At 42.4% G+C, this 19,127-nt stretch overlaps 1 long non-coding RNA gene across 1 annotated transcript in view; it reads left to right on the top strand.

The window, feature by feature from the left end:
• The first annotated feature begins 11,167 nt into the window (after window positions 1-11,167).
• Window positions 11,168-19,127, top strand: part of LOC125487163 — a 9,283-nt gene continuing 1,323 nt past the window's right edge. The window contains exons 1-2 of the long non-coding RNA XR_007265686.1: window positions 11,168-11,462; window positions 13,215-13,364. This is a non-coding gene — a long non-coding RNA (uncharacterized LOC125487163). The remainder of the gene's footprint in view (window positions 11,463-13,214; window positions 13,365-19,127) is intronic.

The raw sequence follows: 19,127 nt of genomic DNA, 5'->3' as shown, positions 1-19,127 counted from the left end.
GGTTGAACAGATGGGTCTGTTTCCCTGCTGTATGACATGATAAAAAGCTTAGATAAAACATGTCTATATTCAGCAATACTCAATACTTGTGTATCACTCAACATTCAATTGTACAGCTCATCTTGTTGAGATTTGTTTTCTACTTAAAGGATTTTGGTTTAAATCCTAGTACCTTTCATTCAGCCTCCATTATTCCAATGTGGGTAAGAGGGGAATGCATAATGTTATGAATGGTTCCGGGGTGAGGGTCCCCAGTTCATTACGATTCTGGATGGGATTTCCTGAATAGTTATATCGCTGCATGGGGAGGAATGAACTGAAGCCCCTACTTAATTCAACCCCTGTCTTGGTTGGCTGCAACAAGCCAATCTACATAAGGATCCCTTCCCACACCTTTTCCCAATCAAAATATATTTATGTTTTAAAATAAGTCAAATTAGTGAGGCTTTCTTGAGTTAAACGAAAGGTTGAGATTATTTATTACTAAAAGGAGAAAAAAATCACAAAACATGATATACAGACAGATTAGAAATGTGAGTTAAATTTTTTAAAAAGTAGCAGTTAAGATGATATATGAATCAGCCAATGGGTACCATGAAGAGCAGATAGGCTTAGGGTTAGAGTTACAGTGCAGCGGATAGGTTGAAAGACACTGATAGTACCGACGGTATCAGTGAAACAGTTAATTTCTGTAGCCAACAGTTTTCTGTCCTTTATCCATTTTGATGGTGACTTTTCTGACTGGTTGGTCTTCCAGGACTCAGAGCGAGCGAGAGAGAGAGAGAGAGTCTTTTTCTATCTGCAACATAGGGGTGTCTAATGGCCATCCACCAGCTGTGAAATTTGCACCACACTAGTCTAGCACATCAGCCCACTAATAACACAGACCGGGGGTCGTAGTTGGTTTCTAACCCCTTTTTTTGAACCTTCCTGGAAAGGTAAAACACAAACATGGGTGCAGTTCAGAGCATAACCTACAATGAGATTGTTTTCTGTTGAGAGGGTTAGTCAGCCCCTTGTATCAATAAGCTGTCTCTTCACTTGATGGATGCATGTGTTTGGAAGGAGACAAGTTGTTTACAGTCTGTTGCTGTCATCTCATTTGTGATCTTGATCTGTGGGCCATTGAATATTTTTAACATTGAGCTTGATGTACTTACTTTTAAATCAAACTGTTCAGCATGTTATGACTTGCGTCTGGGGTAGTTGCGATTTGAACCTGGATTCTATTTAGCCCAACAGTAGAGACAGTGCCACTGCACTACAAGTGCCCTCTGAGCACAATACCTTCTGGATTGACAAGGGTGTATTGAGGAAAGTCGCGTTGAGGCTATAATCAGATCAGTTAAGGTTTAACCAATGGGGAGCATGCTCGAGGAGGTGAATGACCTACCCCTGTTTCTATGTTCATATAACTGCAGAATCAAACAGAGCATTCATTGGTTATTGCTTAATTTATTACTGTCATTGTAAACATAAGTCAGATAAACTCAGGCAAAAATCAGACAAAACAATGAATTATTTACTGCTGAGGACTTCAAATGCATTCATCAAGGAGTTGAAATTATTCTTCACAGAATGGATTAGCAGACAAATCTTTCACTTTTAGGATTTGGGTTCCAGTGCAGCCCAGACTAATGAATTGGAAGCCCTCTGTCATAGTAAAGCTTTTATGTGAGGCCATTCTAAAGCTGACTTCAATTTAGTGCTTAATGGATTAAAGTGTAGACTGGAAGAAGAAAATTGGCTGGGAGCGTACAAAGGTGTAGTGGCTATGAGCATTGACTAATAACCTGTAAATGTGAATTGGCATTTCCAGCATCGTTTGAGATAATTGAATTTGTTTTGTTTTTAAAATGTCTGAACGCAAAATCTGACATTAACAAAAGGGAAGACGTTGGATTGTCATAGACTCACAACTGGTTCACTTGCACTATCCTCGCTAACTTTATGTATGTCTTCACTCTCATGCCAATGTGATTACTACAGATAGCAATAGATGAGTCAGCCTTCAAAGGCCCAAAAATCCCCTTCAAAAATGGAGAGGTGGTGTGCGACTTACAAACTGAGTATAAAAATGAGCCCCTGACATGCTTGAGGAGCTGAATGGCCTACTCCCTTTCGTTTATTCCTTTGACATGAGTGATAGTGTTTGTCATCCCTGACCTATGCAAAGAGAGGGTGTGCCTTAAATCCCTGTACATCTTTGTAGCACAGCCTTGCACTGCGCACTGTTATAAGGTACCAGGAAGTAGAGGATTTATTTTTGGAATGAAAAGTTCGAGCTGACTACTCTAATCAGGAGATAACACATTACGGCTGAGAAGAGGGGTCGACTTATTTGCCAAGTATATGCAAGAGCATGATTATTGGGGCCAGAACTGTCCTTATCACAGGGTCAATGCATATGCCATGATTTATGGTAATTTTCAATCAACTCCTGCCTGAAACGGCCTAGTATTGAAGTTCTCAAGTGGAACTTGGATGGGTGATAAATGCTGCCCTTGTTAGCGACACCCAGAGAATGAATTCTCTAAAATATTTACTCACTCGTTAGCCACAGGATTGTTTCAAACTCTGTCATTTCTGGTGGTTTTGGCAAACAGAATATCGAACTTCAAACCAAAGTTGATTCCAGTTTATACATTTAAGCCACGCATACTCTGGCACCCAGTGATCTGCAAATTTGTGCAGAAGCTAGGGATAATTCTTGTGGCAGAATTACACCCTTTCCTACCATGGAATCTCAACAGGGTGCCAGTGTAGAACATCAATGCAAGTTTCCATTCCCCTCTCTGGCAACATAGAATCTGGCATTAATTGTAAAAGGTAATTAGGGCATCTCACAGAGAGAAAATCTCCTGCCGATAATGTTGGTATGTCAATGGTAACATTAGGATTTTTTTTCAAACTTGAGAAACCTACATTTAGAGTCAAAACACTTCATTACAGGACACCAACGCTGTGACTCTTGTATTCAGGGTATCAGGTGACCTTCATTTTGGGAGGGATCTTTCAAGGCTTCAAAGATGAATTTGCATACTGATCACAGTGGCATGGTGGCTTGGTGGTTAGCACTGCTGCCTCACCACGCTGGGTTCAATTCCAGCCTCGGGTGACTGTCTGTGTGGTGTTTGCACGTTCTCCCTGTGTCTGCGTGGGTTTCCTCTGGATGCTCCAGTTTCCTCCCACAGTCCAAAAATGCATAGGTTAGGGTTGATTGGCTATGGGAAATTGCCCCATAGTGTTCAGGGATGAGTAGATTAGGTGGGTTATAGGCAGATGGGTCTGGGTGGGATGCTCTGACAGTTAGTGTGGACTTGTTGGGTGGAAGGGCCTGTTTCCATACTGTAGGGATTCTATGGTATTACCATGGGACTGAAGTCACGTAGAGCTTGAGTAAGAACATTATGTTATGACAGTGGCAAAAATGGATGATCAATTTTCAATTTCCATCATGTAATAACTCAGGAAACCTGACTGGAAATGAGCATCACTTATTGTTGAAAACCAAAATAGAGCCACTGCTCGTGGCATACATAGGTTAGTCCCTGCTCAGGACTGATAGTTCCGCAGGTCCATCCCTGGGGCTGGTTTATTTCTTTTCTTATGCTCCAATGTGCTATCACTCGCAACTGAGCAACTTACCCACTACCAAAATCACCTGGGCCTGCTTTTTATTTCCTTTTCTAATCAACCTGTTCAGAGATATCATTATACACCTCTGAAGCAGGTGGGACTTAGAGTATAGGTATGAGGCTGGAAAAGCATAGCAGGTCAGACAGCATCTGAGGACCAGGTAAGTCAACATTTCGGGCTGAAACCCTTCATCCTGAAACACTGACATACTGCTCCTCGGATTCTGTCTGACCTGCTGTGCTTTCCCAGCCTCACAGCTATAGACTCTGGCTTCCAGCATCTGCAGTCCTTATTGTCTCCAACGGACTTGAACCCAGGCTCCTGGTCCTGAAGCAGGGACACTCCTATGCCATGAGAGCCCTGGGTCTGCTTTACAAAGGGCTCAGATGACAAGCTCTAGCTGGGCAGGCCATTGCCTGTTACAAAGGGAACTCACACTCACCAAGATCCACAAGGGAGAATAATTAATGACTCCCCATGGACCTCGTTGGGGTTATCACACATCATCTGATCTTTAATATTATTGACCTTTGATGGAGTAAAATGTTTAAAAGAGGGAATATACTGACCTAAGGTGACTGGAGTGATCACCTGACCAAAGGTAGAGCCACTTCATGAAGCTATCAATAAACGAGACTGAGTTAGAACTAGAATTAAAAATTAGAGGTCACCCTTTAGATCAGAGATGAGGAGAATTTCTTTCTCTTGGGGAGACTTTGCCATTTTGTGCTTAAGAAAGCAACGGACATGGGATTATTAAACACTTTTAAGGTGGAAGGAGAGTTGATTCTTGTTAGGCAGGAGATCAAAGGTTATTGGAGGTAGATGGGAATGTGGAATTCCAAACACAGGCACATCAGCCGTGATCTTATTGAACTGTACTCAAATGGTCTGCTTCTGCTCCTAATTTGTCTGTTCATATGTCATTAGAACTACCTAAACCAGTGACTCACATCTGTAATGCCTGTTTAATATACACCTTTCTGGAGGATCCACATATTGAGATGAGATTGGCCTGCAGGTTATTCAGGTGGGGAAAATACCCAATGAAGGCAGACACGGGAGTACAGAATGAAGTATATTTCAGGCAAATGCTTTTGAGCAGTGCAGAGAGAAGAACGGTGAATTCACAGCAGTACAACTGGAAGACTTGTTGTCTCTGTCTTTCTCACACACTCTCTTTCTCTCCCCCTGCTTTTCCCTCAGCATTTCGGAAGACAAAATCCATTGTAAAGCAAATCAGGGAAACATGCGGTCATCAAGGACCCCAAGGTAACTATTAATTTCACTCCAGCTGAGGATAGAAGTCTTCAGTTAAACAACTGTAGTCTCAGATTAAACATCTCACGACAGGATTCTAAATACTTCATTAAACTGCCTTTTCTTGATCTTGATATTTAGACTAAACACTCCCCTTTTTAAACATCGTACCTGTGCTCGTGCATGTATTTGAAGTCAAATTTTTGTCAGGGTTAATAAATATTAAAATTTATTTTTCTTTCACTCAAGAAAACCTTGTAATTGGCTTCTTTGCTTTTACACAAGTAAACGAGGTTTTCATTGAAGCAGGTATCACTGCATTTTAAAAAGAATTAAAAATTATTGTTGTAGTAGACCGAGGAGATTAAAAAGAGGGGAACCAGTCCATCTCCTCCCTCACCTGACCATAACAAGTATTATTGAACCAGTTGAGAATTTGTGATAATCTTTGTTTTTCCCGATGCTAGCTTCAACATTCAGGTTTTGCATGATTATATTTCGTCCTGCTTTGCCTGAAAGGGGGTCTGACTCAAGAGCGTTGCTGTGATCTCCATCAGGAGTAGGGCAAGAAGGCAGCTCCTGAATCCTTCTCTAGGCCAGAACAGGGAAAGAACCCCAATGTGAATGTCTAGGCAACTGAGTCAATCAGCACCCCGTCCCCACAAGGAGTCTGAGTTGTTGCAGTAACATATATGTTTATACGCACATTGGAGGCCTGGAATGATGGGTAGCTACGATAGAGACTCCAATTTTCTTCATAGCACACAACGGGCCTGGAATCTTTTATTTCCTTCTATTAGTTTGTGACGAACGGATTAGCACAATGGGACTTAACCTATTTGGCTTCGTAATAAACTCACTTTCCTTTCATATTAGGGTTTTGGTTCAGGTCTTGTACTGGGAGCAGAGACGTGAACCCTACCTCCCGTATAGACCTCCCATGTAGCTATTACATGCATTTCTTCGTACTTTAATGTACAAAACGTTCCAAGGCATTTCCCACTGGAAATACATAGTTCCACAAATGCTGAGCCAAGTGGGAGTAATTAGAGGGGAATTCAATTCAAAGATTGGTTTGAATTGGTTCTTACAGGCGAACAGAGACATAGAGAGGCAGAACGGATTAGGATGGCAATCCCAGCACCTGAAAAAAAAGAAAGACTTGCATTTGTGCAACATTTCTCACAACCATTGAAAATCTTAAAGTATCTAGCAGTTAATGAAGAGCTTTTGTTTAGAAGTGTGGTCGCTCATTATTGCAGCAAATGCAGCAGCCATTTTCAACACTGAATCATAACCCGACGTGCTCTCTCTCAAGTGATTGTAAAAGATCGCAGGGATACTATTTTGAAGATGAAAAGGGACCATCTCCCAGCTGCCCTGGACAACATTCATCACTCAATCAACATTACAGAAAAGACAGATTATGCAGCAGCATCACTTGGTTGTTAGTGCAAGCTTGTTATGTGAAAGCTAGCTACTGTATACCCTACATTAGGACAGTGACCTCAAAGTACTTTGTTCACTGTAAAATGTTTTTGGGCATCCTGTAGTCGTAAAGACTTAAATCTTGAATTTCTTTCTACTGTGTTGCCCATCTTCTGCAGGAGGAATGGATCCTTTTCATTTTAATTTGACAGAAATTTGCTGGAATTTTTTTTTGTTTTTGTGTTGACTTTGGGATCTGAATCCTTACAAAGAGCCTTTCAGACTGTGGTCAGTGCAATGGCATTCCTGGGAACCCACTTCCTGACAAAGCACTGAGCCATGTGGAACATATTTTCGACCTTACGTCGAGAATTACCATATTTCTCCTACTAGCCAGAGGCCTTCACCCTGTGCAAACACCTATCAGATTTTTTGAGATGCAAGCCAAGAGAACTGTGGACACAGACTGAATGGAGGGCCCTGAGGTGATAGGTATTACCTTCAAGAAAGGATTTGCATTTATATTGCGCCTTTTACAACTACCCAGACACAACAAAGCGCTTTACAGTCAGTACAGCGTTTTAACTGAAGAACAGTCCATGCTGTAATCTTGGAGACAGGGTGGCCGTTTGAACAATGCAACTTCCCAGAAACAGCAATATGATAATGAATGAATAATCTATTTTCGTGGTTTTGTTTGAAGAATAAATATTGAATAACCGCACACCCCGCCCCAACCCCGCCACTCTTGTACATGAAAACAAACCGTTTAGGAAAATTCACAGGTGGCACAGTGGTTAGCACGGCTACCTCTCAGCGCTGGGGACCTGGGTTTGATTCTAGCCTCGGGTGACTGTCTGTGTGGAGTTTGCACATTCTCCCTGTGTCTGTGTGGGTTTCCTCTGGGTGCTCTGGTTTCCTCCCACAATCCAAAGGTGTGCACATTAGGTGGATTGGCCATGGGTAAGGGGGGTGATGGGATGCTCTTCAGACAGTTGGTATGGGTTGAATGGCCTGCTTCCGCACTCTAGGGATCTGACAATAATTCTACAAGTAGGCCACTCGGCCCCTTAAGCATGCTGTGACATTCAATATATCATGTCTGATGGTTGCTCCACATTCCTGCCTGTCTTTGATAATCTTGCCACCCCTTGCTTATTAAGAATCTTTCCATCTGTACCTTAGACATATTCAAAGACTCTATTTCCACTCCTCTCAACTAAGACCGTTCCAAAGACTCATGATGCTCTGTGTGGAAAAGAGTTCTCCTTATCTCTGCTTTAAATGGGCGACCTCTTATTTTTAAACAGCAACTCCCTAGCTCTAGTTTCTTCCACAAAAGGAAACATCCTCAACACGTACATTCTCTCAAGGCTCCTGAGGATCAATCAAGTCCCCTCTTATTCTTGTAAACCCCAGCTCCAGGGCCTCTGGGTTTATCCAAAAGATGGCCCCTTCAACAGGGCAGCACTCCATCAGCACAACAGCAGTACTCCAGCTTGGTTTTTGTGCTCAAGCTTGAGCCCAGACCCTAGCTTGTGAGTCAGAGTGATGCATGCTAACCCAGGGCCTGGGGACACTGAGTGTGCAGGGTGGGTACAACAGAGCTTAATAACCAGGTCTCCAAGTGGGTCCACTGTTCCTTGGGGTGGGGACAGATTGTGGGTCAGTGCCAGGGCCCCATGATTTCTGTCCTTGCCCCTCATTGTTAACAATTGAGCCACAGATAGTTGGCTTCAAGCAGCATTGATGAGTGGGCAAAAACATAGGTTTGGCTCAAAAGAAGTATTTTATAAATTTGATAAAATAAACAAAAGACATAAGATATTTCATCATCCCTGAAAGTCCCCAAAGTGCTTTAACACTGATGAAGTAATATAAGAAATATGGAAGACTTTTTGCATGCAGCAAGCTCCCACAATAACATGCAAACGAACAGCTAACCATTGAGGAGACATGACTGTGTAATGGTCATGCTGAAGGACTGGTAAATCAGAAGCCCAGTACAGCATTTCAAAGGAAAACCACAGATGAGAATTAAACCTCAATCTGGAATATAAATTTAGTCTCAAGTATGCTGATCATAAAATTATCATTGATTATCATCACTAATGTCTCTTAGGGAAGGAAATTTGCCATCCTTACATGTTCTGGCCTACATGTGACTCCAGACCCACTGCAATATGGTTGACTCTTAACTGCCCTCTGAAACGGCTGAGGGAGCCACTCAATTCAAGGACATTTTATGATCAACAATGTTTTCTTGCCTTGCCAGCGATGCCCAGATCCCAGGAAAGAATGTTTTGTAATCTGCCCTTTGGTCATGTGGGTTCAATATCAGAAGAGTCCTTATAATCAATAACTGAATTGAATTGAACTGGGTTCTGAGGAAGGCATTTAACAGACACTTCTGCTCTTTCTGTTAGATGTAAAAGATTGAAGGATCCTCAGCCCTTTATTGTTTAATGTTTAACATTTTGACTTCATTTCTTTATTCTTCAGCTTTGTACCAAGAATCTATACCTAGGTACCTTTGTACCTAAGGTGGCATCATAAGTGGTGACTTATAAACTTTTCACTGTACTCATGTGAGTACAGGTGACAATAAACCTAAACAAAAACAGAAATTGCTGGTAAAGTTCAGCAGGTTTGGCAGCATCTGTGGAGAGAAATCAGGAGTTAATGTTTTGGGTCCAGTGACACTTCCTTACAACCCAATTCAATTCAATTCAATTATATATTGAGTCCAATGTGACACTTCTTCGAAGCTGAAACAGACTGGGAAGTGACAGAGAGGGAAGAGGAGCAAGTGGAACAGATGGCGAGGGTGACAAAGGGAGTGTTAATTATGGCAGCAGAGGAGTGATATCAATGAAAAACAGCTAAGTGCTAAGTGTTCTTGTGGAAACTGGTTCAGCTTTGCTAAAAACAAACTCATGCAACCAAGACATGGGAGTGGCTTGGAGGGGGGTGAGATGTGAGAGATATAATCACAAAGTAGGGCTAGGATGGTGCTCTTAAATTGATGAACTGTATGTTCAGTTCTGAAGATTACACAAAAGAATGTTGATATTTCTTCACAGAATCCCTACAGTGTGGAAACAGGCCCTTCAGCCCAACAAGCCCACACCAACCCTCAGAGCTTCCCACCCAGACCCATCCCCCACCTAATCTGCACATCCCTGAACACTATGGGACAATTTAGCATGGCCAATCCATCTTTGGACCGTGGGAGGAAACTGGAGCAAACCCACGCAAACACAGGAAGAATGTACAAACTTCACACAGACAGTCACCCGATGGTGGAATCAAACCCAGGTCCCTGGCGCTGTGAAGTAGCAGTGCTAACCACTGAGCCACCCTTTGGCTTGCATTGAGCTTTGCTGGAACAATGCAGCAAAGAAATATTAGCATGCCAGTGTGATATTGTTGTTCATAGGACATGTGTTTCACTGGCTGGGTCAGCATTAATTACCTGTCCCGAATTGCCCAGGAGAATGTGATAGTGCATTGCTGTCTTGAACTGGCGCGGTCTGTGATCGCACAGACTCGCAGAGTATAGCTAAGAAAGGAGTTCCAGGATTTTGACACCCCAGCTCTCAAGAACAAGTGATCCAGTCCCAAGCCTGGACGATGTGTGGCTTGGAGGGGTTTGGAAAGTGCTGCAGAAAGAGACATGGGGAGTTACTGCAGTAGATGCTAAACACTGCTGCTACTGGGTGTCAGTGGTGAAAGGAGTGAATGTTTAAGGTGCTGGAGGGGTGCCAATGAATTGGGTTGATTGCAAAGTAATTCTAAGGCAGTACTCTGAAAATCAGGAGGCAATGGCTAAGCAGTTAGACTTGAAGTGTTTGGCAAGGAGTATGAGACAGGGGTTAAAATTAACCTGACTCTTGATAGTCATGGCTGTGCTAGCAAACTGTGAAAAGAACCACGATCTTATTGAATGACAGAAAAGGCTAGAGGGGCCCAATGGCCTAGATGTTACAAATAAAGGTACAGAAATTCTGAGCCAGATATTTACAAAATTATCATTTTCCCATGACAATGTTTTCCTGATAAACATAAGACGTAGGAGAGTCATAGGGTCATTAAACGTGGAAGCAGACCCTTCATCCAAACAGTCCATGCTGAACCTAATCCCAAACTAAACTAGCCCCACCTGCCTGCTCCTGGCCCATATCCCTCCATACCTTTCCTATTCACACACTTACCTGAGGGTCTTTTAAATGTTGTCACTGTGCCTGCATGCACCACTTCCTCACCTTCAGGCCTTCGAGCTCTGTCTGCTATTCAATCAGCTCATGGCTGACCTCATGACCCTCAATTCATTATCCTGCTTTTACGCCATATCCTTTGAATCTGTCTCTCTCTCTCTCAGCCTTGAATATACTTAATGACCCAGCCTTGACTGCCCTCTGTGGTAAAGAATTCCCCAGATTCACTACCTCTGAGAGAAGAAATTCCTTCTCGTCTCTGTCTTAAGTAGGTGATCCTTTGTTCTGAGATTGTGATTAATTATGACAGAAAAACTAAATGAATCTAGAACAGGGGTGGGGTAGTATCAAGAAACACAGTCTGTTGACCACACTTGGTCAGAAATAGTTAACAGAATTTTCACAATAACTTCCAGAGCTCCAAATTCCAGAGGATTTTGTCAGAGGTTAGAGCTCTGATAAAAATGTACAAACAACTCTCCTGCCTCAAGGCCAGTGACCTTGTGGTTCAGTGGATAATTAATTGGGTTAAGAGATATTTCAAGATACAATGTTCTTATTAATTATTCACAGTTTTTGAAGTATCGTGGACACTTTCATCTTTGAACCAGTCGCCGTTTCTCTGTTTTGGCGCAAGCTGCTTTCATTTCAGGGTTTAGGGTGAAAATGCGTCAAGGAAATGATAATTTTTTTTTAAAAAAACACAGAGTCGACCAGGCCAAATGTGCTTGAACAAATATTTGGCTCACCAGAATGGGCAGAGGCTGTGTCGTCGAATCTGGTCAAGACCAAGTAAGCTGAGTTTTGACCAATGAGGAAATCAAGAATCATTGGGGTGGGGCAGAAAGGTGCAGTCAAGGCTCCCATCGGATGGCTGAGGAGGCTAGAGAGGCCAAATGGCCTACTTCTAACTCATCGGTATGTGTACCTTCATGTGCTATTTCCCATGGATTTGTCAATGTTTAGCTTTCAAGTGTTTATCCATCTCCCCTTTGAAAGTTATTATTGGATCTGCTGCCATTGTTCATTCAGGCAGCACATCCTGGACCGTAACAACTCGCTGTAATAAATTAATGTTTCTCTCATGTCGCCTCTTAACGATCACCTTCAAACTGTATCCTCCTCCTATCAACATTTGTACGAACCTTAGAACTAGAAGCAAGAGCCTGCTCTACCATTTAGTACCATCATGGGCAAGCTCATCTAAGCCTTAACTCCACTTTCCTGCTTCCTCTCCAGAACCCTTCAACCTATTACTAATTAAATATCTGTCACTCTCCCCCTTAAACTTATTCTATATTCTGGCATCCACCACACTCCGAGCAAGTAAATTTCACAGATTCCTGACACTTTGAGAGAAGTAATTCCTCCTCTGTTTTTCGATCCGATCTCTGTTTTTACCATGCCCACTACCCCCCCGGCGGTGCAGTTGATGGGAACTATTTCTCTTTATTGATGCCATCAAAATTGTTCATGAATTTGAACATCCCCAGCAAATCTTCTGTTTACTTTCGGGAGAACAACTCCAAATTCTTTCGACTCTCCTGTGATATCAAAATCCTTACCGCCATCCTGGGTATCCTCTCAGATGACCACTCCTGGTACCTTGTGGTATTTGCCACCTCTATCAGTCTGTGGTACTGCGTGAGGGTTGTTTGAGGTAGTTGATCCCGTTGGCTTGCAATCCTTTCACTGGTAAATGGCTCAGCCTCATCCCCCTCCTCAATACGTTCATGATTATACAAAGGTGCAAGAGATGTGCAGCAGAGTAACCATTTCTGAAGAAGGGTCTAGGCCCGAAACGTCAGCTTTCCTGCTCCTCTGATGCTGCTTGGCCTGCTGTGTTCATCCAGCTCTACACCTTGTTATCTCAGTATTCACATCCTAATGGCTGAAAAAGCACAACATTATTTTCCAAGAATACAAATTATCATCAACTAAACTCAATAAATTGTGCTTTCTCAATGGACACACATTTTAAATATGTTGCTTTTTGGTTCAGTAAAAGTCAGTGTTGAAGTTGCATTCATAATGTGCCGCACCAGTCTTTGGATTGAGAATCAGGCATTCTGGCATGAGATCCTGATGGAGACAGACATGTCATCTCTGGCTCCTGCTGGTTCCAAGTATTTATGCCTAACTAGTCCACACAACTTGTACCTATTGTTATCATACAATAAACTTCCTCTTGTCATGTAAGACAAGTGCCTCTTCTTGTTAAGACTCACCAGTACTCTATCCTCTACCACTGATATTTCGATAGGCCCTCAGACTCAGGAGCATTTGAATTAAGAGGCTGTTTTGGCATAGTGGTAGTGTCCCTACTGCTAAGTCAGGAGCCTGGGCTGCAATCCCACCTGTACCAGAGACATGTTGTAACCTCTCCAAAGAGGTTAATTCAGCAAAATATCAAGAAAGGAGGCTTAGGATACTTGTGGTACAGTGGTAGTGTCCCTAACTTTGGGTAAGAAGGTTCAGGTTCACATCCCTCCAGCCCTGGACATGTCATAACATATCCAAGACAACAAGGTGTAGGGCTGGATGAACACAGCAGGCCAAGCAGCATCATAGGAGCAGAGAGGCTGACATTTCGGGCCTAGACCCTTCATCAGAAAAGCTTCATAACATATCCAAACAGGTTGATTAAAAATAGTTTTTTCTTTTACAAAGGAGGATTGGTGGCAGCAGACTACCTCAAACAGCTGGAGGGAGAAGGCAGGAGAATGAGGTTGAGAAACATGTCAGCCATGATCGAATGCTGGAGAGACTTGATGGCCTTACAACAGCTAAAGGGGCACTGTCTTCACAGTGATGGAGAATGTTTGTTCCTATTTAAAATTTGGGATATTTTGATATAATTTGATGTCCTTTGTATAGTCACAGTTGTAAACAGATGTGGACATTAGCACATTACATTGTATGGTCAAGTTTCCCTAAGTTATGTCAGAAATAGCAAGTTTGATTATTGTTCCACTATGTATTGTTTATTTACCATAAAATAAAAGCCAGTTAACTGCTGCGCTAGCTGAGCATCAATGAGGGAACAGTGGTAAAAACTGGATTTAGAATTCCCGATGCTCTAATTTGAAGTGGCCATTCTATTCTTCCCCCCACCCCCAACACTCCCGACACTCTGCCCTGTCCCTTCCAACCCCGTAACCCTGTGCCGACCAAGCAAATGCAGAGCTTTCTCAAGTCATGGCATCTTGAACAGAGAGGTCATAAGGAAACCAATCATATTTCACATCCCTTGACAAGGTTTCCCAGCCAATTTTTGCAGCTTTTCTTTTTGACAGTCTGTATCCTTTGAGAAAGGGGTTGTTGGCTCTCTGCACATTAGTAGGAGCAGTGTTTGGTTAGTGCGCTGTGGGAAATGCACAGTATATGTCTCAAATCCTCTGATGATGACATTTTTTGGTCAAGAACTTGGTGTGCTTTTGCAGAAATAAAAAAAAACCTCCCACGCTCCAATCTGGTTTTAATTTATTTCCATACTCTCCTTGATCCCACCTCCCCTGAACCCTTTTGCCTTCATGTGGTGGTTATTGGCCTTTGAAGATAAATGATGTGATTGACAGACATGAAAACCCAATTAAATATTTTCCTGATACGTCATTCTGTCGTAAGTTGTGCCTTTTTCTCTTTAAGTCACTCTGCTCTGCAATTTAAGTGACTGAGTGGGAACACCAACCATATGTACTTAGATAGTTCTTTGTACGAATGTTGTATCCATGGACTTTAGATCTGCATCTTTATAGCTTCATGGATGGCACCTGTCACATGTTGGGTGTTTGTACAGCATTCCTCAGGGTGCTATTATTAATATCTCAATCACATTGTTAAATTTGTTAATGTCTGTATTTGAGTGGCTATAAGTTATCTGTACATATGGTATATAACATAGCAGCAACTATATCTCTGGATGGTGGAAGGAGCTGTAAGACTGAGTAGTTAATAAACTATAGCTACAGAGGAAGCTATCTTAGGTTTCTGTCTCTCAGACTGACTTGGACATGATTTGACAGTTCTATCGCTCTACACCAAGTCCATTAAATTGTTATTTTTACTTTGTCAAAGAATAACTCTTTGCTTGCCCTTACTAAGTACTGCAAACTCTTTATTAACATTCTAACATGCAGAATTCCGACTGCAACCTCTTAGTACAGTCTTTCTATTCTTCTCTGCTTCACATCCTGGGAGCATGCATCACTACAAAAAATCATCATTAATTCCCTGTTGTAACACACATGGTGCCCTTAGTTCAGTACAGTGCTTCACAGGATGGTGATTAAAATCATAAGGCAACACCACCTGCTTAACAGGATATGAGGGCAGCCAGTTGCAACATGGTGGTCAAAGGAAGAAGGTTTGCAATAAAAAGATGGCAAGGTTAAGGATGGGATTCCAGGTTTTAGGTCCTAATCTTCTGAAGGCGTGACAACCAATGATGGAGTATTGAAAATAGGAGTTGAGTAAAGGGCAAATGTTGCAGAGTGCAGAGATCAGCTCACCTGAAATCCTTGTCGCCTCAATACCTTTGTTCCCAAAACATCTGACTATTCTGCCCATATTCCACCCTCCATAAATGTGGGCTCAACCAAAACTCTGCTGACCATATTGTAATGGACATCAAGTCCCAGTCTTCCTTGACTCACTGTGATCTTACACTGATTCCTGGTTAAATAATGCCTCGATTCTAACATTCTCATCCTTATCTTCAAATCCCTCCATGACCTCAGTCCTCCCTATCTCTGTAACCTCCTTGGGGAGGCGATGGCCTACTGGTATTATTGCTAGAATGTTAATCCAGAGACCCAGATAATGTTCTGGGGACCTGGGTTTGAATCCTGCCACAGCAGGTGATGGAATTTGAATTCAATAAACATATCTGGAATTAAGAATCTAATGATGACCCTGAATCTATTGACAATTGTTGGGAAAATTCCATCTGGTTCACTAATACCCTTTAGGGAAGGAAACTGCCATCCTTACCTGGTCTGGCCTACATGTGACTCCAGACCCACAACACTGTGGTTGAATCTGAACTGCCTTCTGGGTAATTAGGGATGGGCAATAAATGCTGCCTAGCTGGCGATGCCATCATCCCGTGAATGAATGAAAAAAAAATGTAGCCCTCAGAGATTATTCTGATTAGATCCTGGATGATGTTTGACCCTTACTGATCTCCTTAATACATTGTATTCACCTTTTGAGCTGAATCCTCAACGTCTTGAAATGTCTCTTTTGTCATACAGTGTGCTGGAAATTCTCTAATAATGTTCCTTTAGCAGGGCCTGTTCTTTGCTTTCAAAGTAAAGGTGCTGTTAACTTACAATATTTCCACTGTGTCCCAACAGGCCACACTTCACAGAATTCAGCTTCCATTGCTGAACATTTGTGGTTTTTGTTTGGAGCCACCCACTATATAACCATATACAGACCACAATGTTCATTCCTGCTCTTTTGACATTCCGGTGAGCTTTTGACACACTGACAATTCCATCTTGGATTCAACTGTGTCAGGAGAATGCCAAGTCTCCCCTCTCAGCACTGTGTGATTTTGGGCCCTAATTTCCGCTTTGTAACAAGTTGGATTACTTCTGCCAACATTGAACCTAGACTGATGAAAATCTGACAGCTTCTCATTCCTTGCATCAATTACTGTACAATCTCTGCTTAATTCATCCTTCAAAGCTCCATACCAGCAGCATCAGGCCAAATGATATAAATCCATGAGAACAGGTTCTATCAGTTCTCTCAAATAGAGTTGTAGAGTCATACAGCAAGAGACAGACCCTTTGGTGTAACCAGTCCATGTCAACCCTGTTTCCAAACTAAACTAGTCCCACCTATCTGTGCTTGGCCCATATCCCTCCTAACCTTTCTTATTCATGAACTTACCCAAATGTCTTTTAAATATTGTCCCTATTTTCTCTGGCAGTTCATTCCGCACACGAACCACTCTCTGTGTAAAAAAGTTGCCCCTCATGTCCTTTTTCAAATCTTTCTCCTCTCACCTTAAACATATGTCCTCTCGTTTTGAACTCTCCTACCCGATGGGAAAAGACACTTGTCATTCACTTTATCTATGCCCCTCATGATTTTGTAAACCCCTATAAGGGGTTAACTTCCTACACTCCAGTGAAAAAAGTCCCAGCCTTTCCAGTCTATTTTTATAACTCAAACCCTCCAGTCCCAGCAACATCCTTTTGAACCCTCACCAACTTAATAATATCCTTTCTATAACAGGGCAACCAGAACTGCACACAGTATTCCAGAAGAGGCCTCACCAAAGTCCTGTACAACCTTAACATGACGTCCCAACTCCTATACTCAAAGGTCTGGGCATTGAAGGCAAGCGTGCTAAATGCCTTCTTAACCATCCTGTCCACCTGTGATGCAAATTTCAAAGAATTAGGCACCTAACCATGAGGTCTCTCAACTCTACAACACCAACTAAGGCCCTACCATTCATTGTATAAATTCTGCCCTTGTTTGTTTTACCAAAGTGCAATAGCTCACATTTATCCAAATTAAACTCCATCTGCCACTCCTCAGCCCATTGACCCAATTGATCAATATCTGTTTGTAACTTTCACTGTTTGTTTTCCCACCAATTTCGTGTCATCTGCAAACTTACTAATTAAATCTTACCCATTTTATCATGAAAATTCTTTTGGAGCTAAAGTACACATCAAATGCTTTACTTAATGCATTATAATCTATAGTGTAATCTTCTATGCTTTGCCTTACCAGACGAGTACAGTTGAAAATTATACAGTGAATGGTAGAACCGTGAGGAGTATTGATATGCAGAGGGATTTGGGTGTGCAGACCCACAGATCACTGAAGGTGGCAGCATAGGTAGATAAGGGAGTAAAAAAGGCTTATGGCATGTTTGCCTTCATTGGAAGGGACATTGAGTATAAGGTTAGGCAAGTTATGCTGCAGCTTTATAGAACTTTAGTTAGGCCATACTTGAAATATTGTGTACAGTTCTGGTCACCACACTTCCAGAAGGATGTGGATACTTTGGAGAGGGTACAGAAAATGTTCCCCAGGATATTGCCTGGTATGGGGAATTTTAGCTATGAAGGAATGTTGGATAGTCTGGGTTTGTTTTCACTGGAATGCAGGAGGTTGAGGAGTGACCTGATAGAAGTTTATAAGATTGTGAATGGTATGGATAGACTGGAAAGTCTAAGCTTTTTCCCAGGGTGCAGGGGTCAGTTACGAGGGGACACAGGTTCAAGTTGCGAGGGGGCAGTTTAAAAGAGATATGCAAGGCAAGTTTTTCACACAAAGGGTGGTGAGTGCCTGGAAAATGCTGCCAGAGGAGGTGGTGGAAGCAGAGACAATAGCAACATTCAAGAAGCACCTGGACAAATACATGAGTAGGAAGGGAATATAGGCTATACAGATCCTGTAAGTGAGGACAGTTTTATTATGGAAGAGTAAAATATGTCAGCGCAGGCTTAGAGGGCCGAAGGGCCTGTTCCTGGGCTGTATTATTCTTTGCTCTTCTGTGTTATCAAATGTTTGAGGAAACTTGGATGTTGCAAGGGTTGGGGGGGTGGGTTGTGTTATAGGAAGAGGCTGAAAAGGCTGGGGCTATTTTCCCTGGAATGTCAGAGGATGAGGGGTGACCTTATAGAGGTTTATAAAATCATGAGGGGCATGGATGGGGTGATTAGCCAACGTCTTTTCCCTGGGGTGGGGGACTACAGGACATAGGTTTAAGGTGAGGAAGGAAAAATTTAAAAGGGACCTGATGGGCAACATTTTCATGGGGTGGTGCATGTATGGAATGAGCTGCCAGAGGAAGTGGTGGAGGTTGGTACAATTGCAACATTTAAAAGACATCTGGATGATACATGAATAGGAAGGGTTTAGAGGGATATGGGCCAAATACTGGCATATGGGACTAGATTAATTTAGGATATCTGGTCGGCATGGATGAGTTGGAACAAAGGGTCTGTTTCCGTGCTGCACAACTCTATGACTCTAAATGGTGAGACCTTATTTGGAGCTGCCATCCCTACTGACTATCGTACCTGACTGACTTGGGTTTTTCCTTCTCTCTGTCAAAGTGTTCTGATTCTGTGTTTCAGAAGTTTGCAGGTTAGTGGCTAAGCTTCAAAGTATTTCAAGGTTCTTTCTCCCCGCCCACTCTTCCTGCCCTTGTAGCCCAGTAATCTTTCCCCGCCTTTTGGTATCCTCCCTCTTTTTACATAGCTGCATTTTCGACACCTTCCGAGGTGTTGTCCTGCCTTTGGAGACTCCCCTTTTCAACAGTGTTCCCAGGATTCTGTTCTGATCCTGAATCTCGAGGTTTTATTCCCTCGCTGCCATTACACTAGATTTTGTGTTTTAAACCAACTGTGCCACCTACTTGCGTGGTAGTGGCCTCCCAGAGCGAAAGCAAAGTGTTGCTTCGTCGTTCGATATGAATGAACCGCACAGCTTAGAGTAAACGTCAATCATGAGGTTAAAAACTAAAATAATATTTAAAATAATAAGCAGAGTCGGCAACTCTAAGCCCATTGTGACCATGGCGACCCAATAATGTACCAACCAGAGTCG

The sequence above is a fragment of the Rhincodon typus genome, chromosome 37 (assembly GCF_021869965.1).
Source record: "Rhincodon typus isolate 14 chromosome 37, sRhiTyp1.1, whole genome shotgun sequence".
In the NCBI taxonomy this organism is placed as follows: domain Eukaryota; kingdom Metazoa; phylum Chordata; class Chondrichthyes; order Orectolobiformes; family Rhincodontidae; genus Rhincodon; species Rhincodon typus.
The sequence above is the reverse complement of the archived record's forward strand: the minus strand, read 5'-3'. Positions and strand labels throughout refer to the sequence as shown.